Source organism: Myxocyprinus asiaticus, chromosome 34 (genome assembly GCF_019703515.2).
Source record: "Myxocyprinus asiaticus isolate MX2 ecotype Aquarium Trade chromosome 34, UBuf_Myxa_2, whole genome shotgun sequence".
Taxonomy (NCBI): Eukaryota; Metazoa; Chordata; class Actinopteri; order Cypriniformes; family Catostomidae; genus Myxocyprinus; species Myxocyprinus asiaticus.
The window spans coordinates 16,994,294-17,009,915 of record NC_059377.1 but is presented as its reverse complement, the minus strand read 5'-3'; the positions used below and the strand labels follow the sequence as shown (position 1 = coordinate 17,009,915).

General features: G+C 35.5%; 1 protein-coding gene across 4 annotated transcripts in view; it reads right to left on the bottom strand.

Annotated features, from left to right (window-relative positions):
* Positions 1-13,767, bottom strand: part of LOC127425738 (ataxin-1-like) — a 391,578-nt gene extending 377,811 nt beyond the window's left edge. For 2 of the 4 annotated variants that reach the window (XR_007894662.1, XM_051671996.1), the window contains exon 1: positions 13,634-13,767. The gene's annotated coding sequence lies outside the window, so the exon portion shown is untranslated. Of the gene's footprint in view, positions 1-13,629 lie in introns of all 4 variants that reach the window. The other 2 variants (XM_051671997.1, XM_051671998.1) reach the window with 2 other exon arrangements.
* Between the last annotated feature and the right edge of the window lie 1,855 nt (positions 13,768-15,622).

The following is a 15,622-nucleotide window of genomic DNA, read 5'->3' as shown; positions in this document are numbered from 1 at the left end:
ATTTTTTACATAATAAATGTAATTTATTATGCAGGATAGGCACATAATATCGTAATATCGATCACAGGCCCCAAAAAAGAAATAGAATCAAAATCGTATCCTGGCAGACTTTGAGGTATTGGCAAACATTGTATCGCTGACGAAGAGAATCGATACAAGATTGTATCGTGATGAAACTGCCGATTTACACCCCTAATAGTAACCATGACAGAACACATGGCAGAAACCATGGTTTTGATACAATTAACCATGGTTTTACTACAGTAATACTGTAGTATCTATATAGCAACCTTGGTTTTACTATAGTATTGTAGTAAGCCTGGTTAATTTTGTGGTCACTATGTTTTACTACAGATACCATGGTTAAACTGTGGTAGTAAAGGTAGTAAAACCATTGGGGTTTTTCACATGGGGAAACATTATGAAGTGTTTTACCAAATAGAGTTACTTTGGATTTTGCAGAATAATTGTTTTTCTGAACAGAGAAATTACCAAACCATACCGAAACCGTAACCCTACAACCGTGATCCAAAACGAACTGCGAGAAATGTAAAAATTTACACCCCTAATACATTGTAAATTAGGCTTTCAGACTGACATTTTCCATAGGGCTGTTATACAAAGAATCATCATCTTTTCTATCGTTGTTTAACTGCATAACAGACAACAAAGGGTGCTACTTACGGCTTTCAGTAACAAGACTCTTCCACGACTGTCTTCAAGAGGTTTTTTACCCTGTTCTAAACCAGCTGCACATGAGTGCAGAGCTTTGCTGTTCTTTGTTACTTTCATGGTGAAAGAGTGGCATCAATAGTGGATCTGCTGTCTGGATATGCCTAGAGGGAGCAGCCAGCATACTGATATCCACACCACGGGAGGACAGCGGCCTATAGAGGGGTCATCAATCCCCCACACTGACACAGAGCCGCTCCACTATTCACACTCTGCCATTCAAGACTTCAGGCATCGATTCCCTCTATATCTGACTCGGGCAAATCTTCACAATAAAGCCTCAGATAAGTTGACTGACAAGCACAGATACTGCTTTCAAGTGCACCTGGTAAGCTGTTTCTTCCGATTTAGGCATTCAGTATTACAATAATCCATTCAATACAGAAGCAGCCAAAACAAAATAAGTAAACAATGGGCGGCCTGACAGGCTTTTGTACAGTGAATAAGCAAAACTGAATTTGCTTGCATCACTTTTATAGAGTCTATATGATTTATTTATGCATGATATAATAAAACAAACTAAACTGCGAAGTGTGAGTCATCAGCTGTACATTAGTTGACTAAAGAGCTGTTGAATGCAATGCTTTAATATTACTGAAATACAGCCCTGGAAATTGCAAATCAGTCACTTAGAATCTATACTGTAGAATTGACTTCTGTCATTTTTTGGTGTTTGCACTTTTGAAATCACAGCTCTTAATATCATCATCGAAAAGTCAGTTTCTGTGCTTGTAAGTACGACTTTGCTTGGTTATTTGCAGTATGTGCACGCAACAGAAAATTACAATATTTCCACTCTGCTTGAAGGCATGAGCCCATTATTCTGGACTGTGACGAGGGCGGGGCCGGGCCGTGACTACGCACGCCCAGCCACCAATCAGGCTAATCAGCCAAAGTAATATTTAATAAAACAAAAAGACACACAACACAAACGCACACACGGCAGCTACATGTGGCTCTCTCTCTCTTGAACTGCCTAATCCCACTGCACTTATCCCTCTCCTTGGCTGATAGGCCCGATTGGGGGCCGGGCATGCGTAGTCACGGCCCGGCCCCACCCTCCTCCTCGTCACATGGACTTTAAAAGACTTCAAAATGACTCTCGTCTGTAAGTCACATACATGTATGTTACTTTTTGAGCTAATACAGCACTGTTGAGTCTGATATGACATGAATTCTGGAGGTGTGAATGTGATGTATTCATGTAATTGCTTTATTTTTAACTGATGCAAAAAATGAAATGAGTGAACTGCTTTTAGATGGATGGAGAGATTTATTGATGAGGCTGAAGCACCACACTTTTAGAAGAGGGAAAGTGAACCCGAATGCAGTCTGAGAATAAAACACACCTGCTGAACAATGAACAGTTTCAAACACGTTCACGATCATTGCATTGCATTGTTCTGCGATAAAAAGAAATCTTCGATTCAGCCCATGCATAAAGCCGTCACAGGGAGTCTCATGGAAGACAAGCAGCCTGCATGCTGACATCCACTCACTGGAGAAAGGAATGTTTTTCATCTCTATATAATTATTTTTATTTTATTTTTTTTATTTTAAGTTCTTGAGTGCTGGAGTACAAAAGCAGGTTAGGGATGTGTACTGCACTCATGGAGGGAGAGCAAATGAATAGAGCCGAGATGAAAGAAAAAGCTATAAAAGTCTGGAAACAGCATTGCTCATTCGAGCCCCATCTCCTTCCTCTCCTCCTTCCCTCCCCATACACTCTCCCTACTGTGAACCTTTGACGCTGACCATGTTTACATACACTTAAGAAAACGGATTCCAGGGTTTTTGCAGAAAGCAGTCAGGGTCCGAAATGTACTTTTTAGCCCACCAGCCAAGGTGGTTAGTATATGAAAACATTTACCAGCCAGTCAGATTTCTTACCGGCCATGTTTTTTGCATTTTGCATTTTGCATTTTACAAGTGGATTTTACAGACATGAGAGACAAATAAACAATACTGTAAGCATGTTTAAAAGTGAACTGCTTTTTTTAAAGAATTGTACTGTTTTATTATTTGTGAAATATTTAATTGCCAGATAGATTGCCTTTTCAGTACTCACCGATACTGATACCTGTTTTTGTTTTGTTTTGTTTTTTCTGAAAACATATCATCAGTTTACTTCAATTTTATCATCCAAATTGTGTGTAAACAAATTAATTTCAAACTTTAATCAAATATTTTCAATATAATATTGTATTATCTTTATCAAATGAAGCACTTTTATACAGAACCTCACAGCATAATCCAAAATACAACATTATTTTTGTAAAATAAAATGCTGCATAACAGTGCATCACAGTTGTGAGATATTGCTTGAATACAATACAATTAATATTAACGTATTAGTAGTAGTAGTAGTAGTAGTATTACAGTGAATATTACTTAATTATACTGTAGTGATATATTTCTGTCATACTTTTTTCCATTTAAATTGAGCTTTTATTTTGAAGCCCTTTACGTTTTTGTGTGTTTTAATGGAAGTTTCACCTCCGAAAAAGCTAGTTGCTACGTGACTCAAAGTGATTATAAAACTGTAAACAGCTGCTGTTTAAATAAATAAATATGTAGTCTGTATGAAGTAAATTAGCACTCTGCTCAAGGTCATCTGCTACAAAAAGAACGCGCAATTGTGAAACAAGGAGCTCGTAAGAGCAGCTGGCGTCAGCACAACACTGGCTCCACACATTCACAGGCGATACATTTGAATAGCACACAGTACATGCAAAGTATATATACATTTATCTCATTAAATCTCAGTCTTTGTGGTTTAATAATCAAACTAGGAGATAACATGATTTTAATTTGTGCGCTGAATGTTTATGGAATGACATTCGTACGTCAGAATGTATCGGAGCATTTTTACGAGTACAAGTACATGAACGCAGTATCTCTGCTGCTAACTTTCAAAGAGCAGCGGGACTAGCTAATGAGAGCCGTTCCATGTAAAGACCAGCAACCTTACTGACTGAAGACCTACAGAACCCCCTTGATGACAAAACTGGAACATGTTACATTATTTTACAAGCTGACACAAACTGACAAAAAAGCACCTGCCAGAGTGGTGTCTGACACCGTAAAATTCACCAGCCAAATAGAAAATGTACCTGCATTCGGCACTTGCCAGTTGTTAATTTCAGACCCTGAAAGCAGTGTTTGGAAACGTAATTTAAAAGTCGGGTTTCTCCCAGAGAATTCGGCTTATGTGGCCATGTAAACGCATAAGCGGCATTCTGACAGGTTTTTTTAAGATTGCACATGTGCATGAAACAGATAACTAACATCACTGGATGGAGCCCTACATCATATCAACAAGTCAACACAGTGGAAAGACTTGTAAAATTCTGGGAGTACAGTTGGAAATGGGAAAAAAATAATCACACACACACACACTATCAACTATGCCAATTTATACACCGATTTAAAATATTGACTTCTTTCCCTCTTGTCCGCATATATGCGCTCAATTACTTTGGGGGAATCCCAGAGTTTGACTTAAGAGGTAAAGCCCACTTTTGCAGCGCAATTCCGCTGCAGGTCATTACGGAAAGTTAAGGAAACATACACAGCAACAACTCTGAAATACATGGAAATAAAGCCAAGCAACAGAGAATAAAAATTAGCAAAGTCATCCTCAGATACCATGTCTGTTATTTACATAAGTGTCGCTGAGAAATTACGTTGATGTGGAGAAAGCTGCTCACTGACCGTGATGCACATATACAGGGGTAAAGAGAAAACGGCAAACACAGTGAATGTAATTGGGAACGCCCCTTTCAAGGCTTAAGCAGCTTTCTTCTGTCCATGTAAACAAGTTCACTGTGAAAGGAAGTTGAACTCTTAGAAGCATTACAATGTAATGCTGAACTGTAATGCTCACGCAGAATGTGAACTGTAAGGATGTGGAAAAACTGCATAATTTTTAAATAGATTAATCGTGGGGTTGCCTAATTGGCCTTAAGGAAGCCTTTATAATTAGGCTGGATTTGTGTTTACTGAATCCCGATAAGACGCATTTCTTAAGGCTAAGGTATATTTCATTTTTCCGCATGATGTTACGCTGTCATTTTTAACTTGACACTGCAAAAAAAAGGCACCATTAAATATCAAAAATACAAATATATACAAGAACAAATCTAAATAAAATAGTTGACAAACTAATTAACTAGTCAGTTGTTGGATAACTAGTTGGTCATTGTGACTAGGGTTGGGAAACTGAGAACCATTGGGAACCAAGAACCATTTTTTTATTATTATTAAGGAACTATTTGATTTCCAAGATTATCAGTTCAGTTAAAGATCCTCGCACGTGCAATTTTCTGCCAATGCAGGCCGATTACTGTACTAAAACACTCTGACACTGTTTCCTGCAGCAAATTTTAAAAGCAGCGGTGCTGCCTACTGAATCTACAGCATGAAACACAGCGTGCCCAGTGTAGTCTGAGTTCCGAACAAATGACTCTAATTAGCCAGTTCTTTTGAATCTACAGCAAACAAATTACTCTTATGAACCGCTTCTTTATAATGAATCAAAAACACTATACATCACTCAGAGGAGCTACTGAATTATTCTTATACTGACGAGCAAGTAATGAATATCCAACTAGAAATTAAATTTACTGTAAACTGCATGAAATACAACATTAGGCTACATAACACAGTTGGAAATGTTACTTTGTTTATTTAATGTTGCACTTCAGACCCGTGAGACTTCAATCAGGCAGTGCAGTTACTAACTGGTTGTTCATATTACAATGTGCAGTTAAAGATACACATGAGTTTTGTTGTAATCAGTGACAAAATATAATAATTAGGGCTACTGATTCAGTGTAATTAATTATCTAAAAAATAACCTAATTATCATTCCTAATATCAGAGCAATTCAAGCTTGAAGTACCACCTGTTTTCTCCAGGCGGCAGTATAGGCTCCAGCTGTATAGGCAATGTGCAGCTTATACAGAAAAAAATCACACTCACCGAGAGCAGACAGCACAAAATGAGAACACGTTTTTGCGTTCAGACACAGCTTACTGGAGCACAAATCCATCAGACGTTTTTCTACCTTTTAAACAACATTTCACTTGGCACAGCAACCTAACAACGGTTTATGACGCGACGCAACCAAAGTAAGATGCTCCAAAAGTGTCCATCTGATGCAGGTGTGCATTGACACATCCTTAGAAAAGCCCTCATGATAAATCTCAGACAGACTGACAAATTAATTTGCAAAATGGATTGCTGTGAACTGGCCAATGATTGGCTTATGTTCAATAATATGCAAATAAACAATATACTGGATTCTTAAGCCACTTTTTGTACTGTCTTATGAATGCATTACTCGTCTGCCACAATAATATAATGCATTTAATTATCAGAATAATTATTTTTTATAATTTTTATATATATATATATATGTGTGTGTGTGTGTGTAACTATTTAAATATACCTAATATATATTGAATTATTGTTATTTGAAGGGCTTTCTCAGCAAATATTTATATATGTGATTCAATGAGATTAATTTGATTAATTAATCGGCGTACCATGCAATTAACTCAATTTTAAAAAATTAGCGATTGACAGCCCTAATAATAATATAATACAATAATAATAATCATCATCATAATAATAATATAAATGTTATCACATTTCTTGTTTGTTCCTGTAGTTAAATTCCTAACGATTTCCATTCATAATTGTGACTCATCCCTAGTAGATTGTCATTTCTCCGATCCCAATCTGACAAAAGCAGCTTTAGCCATGACAGTCAGAGCTCTTGGTGTTGAGTAATGTGGGGGGGGGGGGGAAATAATGTGTACTAATAATAATTACTTTGCCTTTTATGCTACAGAACAATTTGGCCCAGGTCTCGAGTTCATGCCCGCATACCTGCAAGGGAGTGTACTTTGAGAGCTTGCCTGAATAGACCTAACTTCACACTAATTTTCCAACAAAGGGTTTAATCAGGTTGAATCTGGCTCCACCCCTTCAATGTGTAAACAAATTTCTGGTCCAGCTGGCTCTATTCACCCATTGGCTGATACTGTCCCTGTCAATCACAGAGGTATTATGTAAGCAGTGTCTGCAGGTGGAGGTGTGTCCCTCCATATTTCACTGGCACTCAAGCGTGCAAAGTCAGCCTTGCCTGCACCTGTCACAAGCTCAGTTTTGTACAGCAAACTTAACTCTCCACCAACTTCATTGTGGTTTTAAAGGAATAGTTCACCCAAAAATGAAAATTCTGTCATCATTTACAGCCATTCACTAACACTTAAAAGATGCAATGCAAGTGAATAATGACAAAGACTAACACACTGCCCAACATCTCCTTTTGTGTTCCATGCACAAAAGAAAGAAAGGAGAAACAAGAACAAAAACATGTACTTCAAAAGTAACAGGTGTGTGTGTGTGTGTGTGTGTGTGTGTGTGTGTGTGTGTGTGTGTGTGTGTGTGTGTGTGTGTAAAACTGAACAAATGAGCAGACACACTAGAGCATTTGTCATTAGGCCATAGTTGGTGTCCTAATTACTACTCATTAGCATTTAAAAGTAAGTGGTGCTTGGGCCATCAAAAAGAGATTTGCTTACTGAGTTATAACGCACTGAGCAATTCCCTTCCACACAAACCCCTCTGAAAAAAGCATTCACTGCATAATCAGAGCAGACAACTAAGTCCCCAGGTACGAGGTTGCAAAGGGCAGCCCATACGGTTTGAAATGTTTTACAACAGAAAAGGGGGAAACACTAATCCAGCCACTCTCAGAAAGAATAAGATTTTCATTTAAAGCCCAAAGATTTCTTAATCATCCAGGAGCCTTGGAAATATACACTAATAATAAGCATGAGAACTAAGGATGCAGCAACAATACTTGGCAGAACATGGTGAAACTGAAGCACAGTGACCCTGAAAACAATCTGCCTTTAACATGCTGCTCTTTCAACATCCAACACAACTCTTATTTTTTCGCACAGTAAATTAGTTAATTTATTACTACATTAGACTTTACAATAAGGTTCCATTTGTTAACATTAGCTAATGCATTAGGTATCATGAACGACCAGTTAACAATATAATTTTACAGCATTTATTAATCATTGTTAATTGGCGTTAGTTCATAGTGCATTAATTAATGTTAACATATACAACTTTTGATTATAAAAATATATTACCATATGTTGAAATTAACATTAACCAATATTAATAAATGCTTAATAAGCATTGTTCATTGTTAGTTCATGTTAACTAATGTTTACAAATGGAACTTTATTGTAAAGCATTCCCATTACTACTTCTGTCTCCTTTCTATGCTTCTCCATGGCATGTAATCTAAAAGTGAATTAGGCCAATTTCTCTTTGTAAAGCTGAATCAGAGAAAAAGATTTTGTGTACTGTTCATTCAACCCTTCAGTAATAACAATGGTTCCGCATGAAATTGTATTTTTGCTCCACTTTTGCTGCAACTGTTGCATGAGCTGTAAACCTATGCACAGTGAACATAAATTGAAATGTGAAAGCTATACCTTATGTTTCAGAGTATAATTAAAGTATAGTATAGCATGGTAAAGTATAGTATTAGTAGACTTGTAAATGTACTACACAGTATACTATATAGTATGTTACAGTACAGTATTGTGTTGTATATGCTGCGACTGTGATATAAGCCATAAATGTGCAAAATAAACTTAAAGGAATATTCGGGTTCAATACAGGTTAAGCTCAATCAGCAGCATTTGTGGTATAATACCACAAAAATGTTGTCAAATGAGCTTAACTTGTATTGAACCCTAAACATTCCTTTAGTTCAAAGTCAAGGCTATAAGACGAATAGCACGTGTATGGAACAAATCATTATAGTGTAATATAGTCATTACAGTGTAGTATAGTCTTGTATAGTCTCATATAGTATAGTATTAGTAGACTTGTAAATGTACTATAAAATATATTATGTTGTTGTATAGTACAGTCTTGTATAGAGTGTGCAGTGACTGTCATGTGAGCCAAAAATTCATTCAAAGTCAAGCCTATGAGATGAATAGTGTATGGTAAGATCAGTACAGTATAGTATTAGTATTAGTATTAGTATTAGTCTTAATATAGTATAGTATTAGTATAGTATAATACAGTATAGTATTCGTAGACTTGAACTACACAGTATAGTATGTTGTAGTATAGTACAGTATTGTATAGTGTATGCAGTGACTGTCATGTGAGCCAAAAATTTCATTCAAAGTCAAGCCTATGAGATGAATAGTGTATGGTAAGATCAGTACAGTATAGTATTAGTATTAGTATTAGTATATTATAATACAGTGTAGTATTAGTAGACTTGAACTACACAGTATAGTATGTTGTAGTATAGTACAGTATTGTATAGTGAGTGCTGGGACTGTCATGTGAGCCAAAATTTCATTCAAAGTCAAGCCTATGAGATGAATAGTGTATGGTAAGATCAGTACAGTATAGTATTAGTATTAGTATTAGTATATTATAATACAGTGTAGTATTAGTAGACTTGAACTACACAGTATAGTATGTTGTATTATAGTACAGTATTGTATAGTGAGTGCTGGGACTGTCATGTGAGCCAAAATTTCATTCAAAGTCAAGCCTATGAGATGAATAGTGTATGGTAAGATCAGTACAGTATAGTATTAGTATTAGTATTAGTATTAGTATAGTATAATACAGTATAGCATTAGTAGACTTGAACTACACAGTATAGTATGTTGTATTATAGTACAGTATTGTATAATGTGTGCTGCAACTGTCATGTGAGCCGAAAACTTAATTCAAAGTCAAGGCTATGAGATGAATAGTGTATGGTAAGATTAGTATAGTATTAGTATTAGTATTAGTATTAGTATAGTATAGTATTAGTATAGTATAATACATTATAGTATTAGTAGACTTGAACTACACAGTATAGTATGTTGTAGTATAGTACAGTATTGTATAGTGTGTGCTGCAACTGTCATGTGAGCCGAAAACTTAATTCAAAGTCAAGGCTATGAGATGAATAGTGTATGGTACAGATCATTATAGTATAGTATAGTATAGTATAGTATAGTATTAATAGACTTGTAAATGTACTATACAGTATATTATGTTGTTGTATAGTACAGTACTGTATAGTGTGTGCTGCCACTGTCATGTGAGCCAAAAACTGAATTCAAAGTCAAGGCTATGAGATGAATAGTGTATGGTAAGATCATTATAGTATAGTATTCGTATTAGTATTAGTATAGTACAGTATTAGTATATTATAGTATTGTATAGTATTCGTAGACTTGTAAACCTACTATTCAGTAAAGTATATTGTAGTATAGTACAGTACTGTATAGTGTGTGTTGCGACTATCATGTGAGCCTAAAACTGAATTCAAAGTCAAGGCTATGAGATGAATAGTGTATGGTAAGATCATTATAGTATAGTATTAGTATAGTATAGTACAATACAGTATAGTATTAGTAGACTTGAACTATACAGTATATTATGTTGTTGTATAGTACAGTATTGTATAGTGTGTGTTGCGACTGTCATGTGAGCCAAAAACTGAATTCAAAGTCAAGGCTCAGAGATGAATAGTGTATGGTAAGATTATTATAGTATAGTATTAGTATAGTATAGTATAGTATAGTATAAGTAGACTTGTAAACCTACTATTCAGTATAGTATATTGAATTATAGTACAGTATTGTATAGTGTGTGCTGCGACAGTCATGTGAGCCAATAAATTCAATCAAGGTCAAGGCTATGAGATGAATAGTATATGGTACAGATCATTATAGTATAGTATTAGTAGACTTGTAAATGTACTATACAGTATAGTATGTTGTAGTATATTACAGTCTTGTATAGTGTGTGCTGCGACAGTCATGTGAGCCAAAAACTGAATTCGAAGTCAAGGCTATGAGATGAATAGTGTATGGTAAGATCATTATAGTATTAGTATTAGTATAGTATAGTTTAGTATTAGTAGACTTGTAAACCTACTACTCAGTATAGTATATTGTAGTATAGTACAGTATTGTATAATGTGTGTGCTGCGACAGTCATGTGAGCCAATAAATTCAATCAAGGTCAAGGCTATGAGATGAATAGTATATGGTACAGATCATTATAGTATAGTATTAGTAGACTTGTAAATGTACTATACAGTATAGTATGTTGTAGTATATTACAGTCTTGTATAGTGTGAGCTGCGACTGTCATGTGAGCCAAAAACTGAATTCGAAGTCAAGGCTATGAGATGAATAGTGTATGGTAAGATCATTATAGTATTAGTATTAGTATAGTATAGTATTAGTATAGTATAGTTTAGTATTAGTAGACTTGTAAACCTACTATTCAGTATAGTATATTGTAGTATAGTACAGTTTTGTATAGTGTGTGCTGTGAATGTCATGTGAGCCAAAAATTTCATTCAAAGTCAAGGCTATGTGATGAATAGTAAATGGTACAGATAATTATAGTATAGTATTAGTAGACTTGTAAATGTACTATACAGTATAGTATGTTGTAGTATAGTACAGTCTTGTATAGTGTGTGGTGCGACTGTCATGTGAGCCAAAAACTGAATTCGAAGTCAAGGCTATGAGATGAATAGTGTATGGTAAGATCATTATAGTACAGTATTAGTATAGAATAGTATTAGTAGACTTGTAAATGTACTATACAGTATAGTACGTTGTTGTATAGTATAGTACAGTATTGTATAGTGTGTGCTGGGACTGTCATGTGAGACAAAAACTGAATTCAAAGTCAATGCTATGAGATGAATAGTGTATGGTACAGATCATTATAGTATAGTATAGTATAGTATAGTATTAGTAGACTTCTAAATGTATTATACAGTATATTATGTTGTTGTATAGTACAGTACAGTATTGTATAGTGTGTGCTGCCACTGTCATGTGAGACAAAAACTGAATACAAAGTCAAGGCTATGAGATGAATAGTTTATGGTACAGATCATTATAGTATAGTATAATACAGTATAGTATAGTACAGTATAGTATAGTGTGTGCTGCGACTGTCATGTGAGCCAAAAACTGAATTCAAAGTCAAGGCTATGAGATGAATTGTGTATGGTAAGATCATTATAGTTTAGTATATTATAGTTTAGTTTAGTTTAGTATAGTATAGTATAGTACTAGTAGACTTGCAAATGTACTACACAGTATAGTATGTTGTAGTATAGTACAGTATTGTATAGTGTATACTGCGACTGTCATGTGAGCCAAAAACTTAATTCACAGTCAAGGCTATGAGATGAATAGTGTATGGTAAGATCATTATAGTTTAGTATATTATAGTTTAGTTTAGTATAGTATTGTATTAGTAGACTTGTAAATGTACTATACAGTATATTATGTTGTTGTATAGTACAGTATTGTATAGTGTGTGCTGCGACTGTCATGTGAGCCAAAACTGAATTCAAAGTCAAGGCTATGAGATGAATTGTGTATGGTAAGAACATTATAGTTTAGTATATTATAGTATAGTATAGTATAGCATAGTATTAGTAGACTTGCAAATGTACTATACAGTATAGTATGTTGTAGTATAGTACAGTATTGTATAGTGTGAGCTGCGACTGTCATGTGAGCCAAAAACTGAATTCAAAGTCAAGGCTATGAGATGAAAAGTGTATGGTACAGATCATTATAGTATAGTTTAATATAGTATAGTTTTGTATAGTATAGTATAGCACTGTACAGTATTGTATAGTGTGTGCTGTGACTGTCATGTGAGCCAAAAACTAATTAATTCAATTCAAGGCTATGAGATGAATATGGTACAGATCATTATAGTATAGTATAGTTGACATGAAAAATGGTACTCTGATCCTAGAAGAACAATATCTGATGCGCTTCAGGTTGGCTCAACAAACTGTTTGCATTACCACCACTAAACCGTATCGTTAAATAAAGCAACAAAACCCGGCACTGAATGTCAGTCAAAATGCATAGAGCACATGAAATATACACAGCAACAGCTCATTATATAACCAGCCGAGATGAACTGAGTGACATCACAGAGGAATATACTCAATGGCCGTGTCTCCCAGTAAGCTCCCTACCTAGATAGCATTTTGGAGCATCAAAGGCGCGTTCGAAGTCAACTCGGTACCTTTTTTTTATTTTATTTTTAGGAATTATACGATATGATGCCCACAAATACTGCCTAGGTAGGCAGCTCACTAGGTTTTGAGACATAGCCAAAGCTTCGCTTAAAACAGTGACACTTCGAGGTTTTTTTTTTACTAGTAAGGGTTACACTCCATTGTTAAGAAAAGGACTTTAAATGCAGAAGACGTGTAACCGTGGATTAAACGGTTCAAAGGGGCTGAACTCATCATACTTACACTTCCGCGATTGTGTTTTCACATCAAAACCTTTCCAACAGCAATGTTGACTCAGCAGAAGTGCGTACAGCAACGACGAGTGACAGTCTATTAAAAGAAAGTATAACTGACCGAATATTAGGTTGCTGTTAAATTTATGTTTAGAAAGAAACGGACAAAGTCTACCAGAAGCGACAAGAGGAGGCGGAGAGGCGCAGTTACTCCAGCCCCGGCGAGAGCGCTCCCTGATCGGGCTCACTGCGAACAAGCAACCGCCCCGCTTCCCGTGCGCGACTTCAAAGTAGTAATATAATTATAATCGAAATGACAAATACCACATAGTCAACGTCTCACCCAGTCGATCACAGACATGTTAAGATAACAATCAGTGCAAATGTCACAGTAAATATTTTCAAAGGTTTTTAAATAAACGTCATTCTCCTGCGTACTTTAGTTCAAAGCCATTTTCGCCACATAGTACAAAATACAAAGCATACGGACTGTTTTGTGCTGGCAAAAAATAAATAAAAAATGCACGCACGCACTTACTGTACGGTATAACGGGCAGGGAAGCGCTAAGCTCTCCGTGTTGCCAGGGGTCCGTGCGTTCTCGCGCACTGCCGGTGGAAAGGTCTCCCCTTCGCTCGTACAATGTCTGCTGCAGCCGAACTAATCCGTGCCCCCACCTCTAGTGAACGAGCGTGTGACCGAAGGAGTGAGTGTGTAGAGGCGTGTGTGTGTGTGTGTGTGTGTATACTCCAAATATGGAGCGAGTTAGAGCGAAGGGATTGGATGTTATTCCATTAAAAAAGTACAGAAAAAGATAATGACGTGTGTGGCTCCATAAACAAAAATATTATATGAGGTCTTAGACTCAATAATGTCACGGCCATTGATATAATAGACGCTGTATTTTACAAGAATATTGAAGAGCCCTTAGGCTATAAACAAATATGAATGGCTGCTCACGTGATGGTACAGCTCTTCTGATAACAAATTCTGTAGGTTTAACGACATTGGGAAAGACAAAAGTTATAATTACAGTCACCATTGGTGATTACAAACAAATAAATCACCCAGGCCGATATTTGGCCTTCTTCTTCTTTTTTATTTTATTTTTTTATTTTTATTTTTTTAGATCAGAAGTAGTAGTTCTCCTTAATGTCAATTCCAAAATGCATAATATAACATTTTCTATTTTAAAATATTATGTCTAATGCCCATGTTTACTGGTGTAAACGGCCTTATAAAACTAACTTAAAGGGATAGTTCACCCTAAAATGAAAATTATCTCATCATTTACTCGCCCTCATGCCATCTCAGATGTATATGACTTACTTTCTTCTGCAGAACACAAAGACTTTTAGAAGAATATTTAGCTCTGTAGGTCCTCACAGATCAATATTTAAGTCCTTTTTTACTATAAATCTCCACTTTCTCATTCACTTTCAGGTGTGAAAGTGAAACTAAACAAGCACCACATGTGACTTTCAGATGTAAAAGTGATAGTGAAAGTGGAAATTTAGAGTAAAAAAGGACTTACATTTTGATGTTTTTCTCACCCACACCAAGCATATCGCTTTTGAAGACATAGATTTAACCACTGGAGTCTTATGGTTTACAAAGATCTAATGACCATTCACTTGCATTGTATGGACCAACAGAGCTGAGATGTTCTTCTAAAAATCTGAGGTGAGGTTTTTGGGTGAATTATCTCTTTAATTATCCGAACTGCTACTTGAGTTTTATAACATTCTGTTTGAACCAAGAAATGTAATTTACTTGGAGTGAGCCATGCATGGTTATTATCACTTTTGCTAAAACATACTCGGTTAAGTCCCACTCAAAATGGTAGTCTATAATATTTTCTTTTGGGAGTATATTCCCATCATTTAAATCTCATTATGAGGCTGAATAGGATTAGACTAGATGTTTAGGGCATGCACACACAAACACAGACACATTGTGGTCAGCGTTTCGGAAGGGACTTTCCAGAGGAGTTTGTGCCTATGTTTCTATGGAGACTATAACATACCCATCCTCCACCCTGGAATACATCACCATATATGCCCTGTTATTTAAAGGTGAAGTGTGTAATTTTTTCTATGATAAAATACTTTCGCTATCCCAGCATAATATCCAGAAACAATTTGATTCTTCCAACAAGTGTTTGTTTGAGCATCAACAAACGGTTGTTTTTGACAAGGTTTTGACACTTAAGCATATTATACCCCCCAGTTCACACTACCATAACACGTCTGAATGTTTTACTTTTCCAATTGATTTCAATGATCATTTTCATTACCGTAACACATTTTTTTTTTACTGTATTACAGTAAAACAAATAAATGTTGTTGAACAATGAATTTTTTACATTTAAATCAGTGAAAATTAAAGGCAGTAACAAAGGAATCCAAATATGATTTGAATTGATATGATACATTACAATTTATATAATATTAATAAATAATATTTCAAGAAATATTCAAATATCATGTTTTTCTTGTCACAGTAATGAGAATAGCATAATGCCCATCT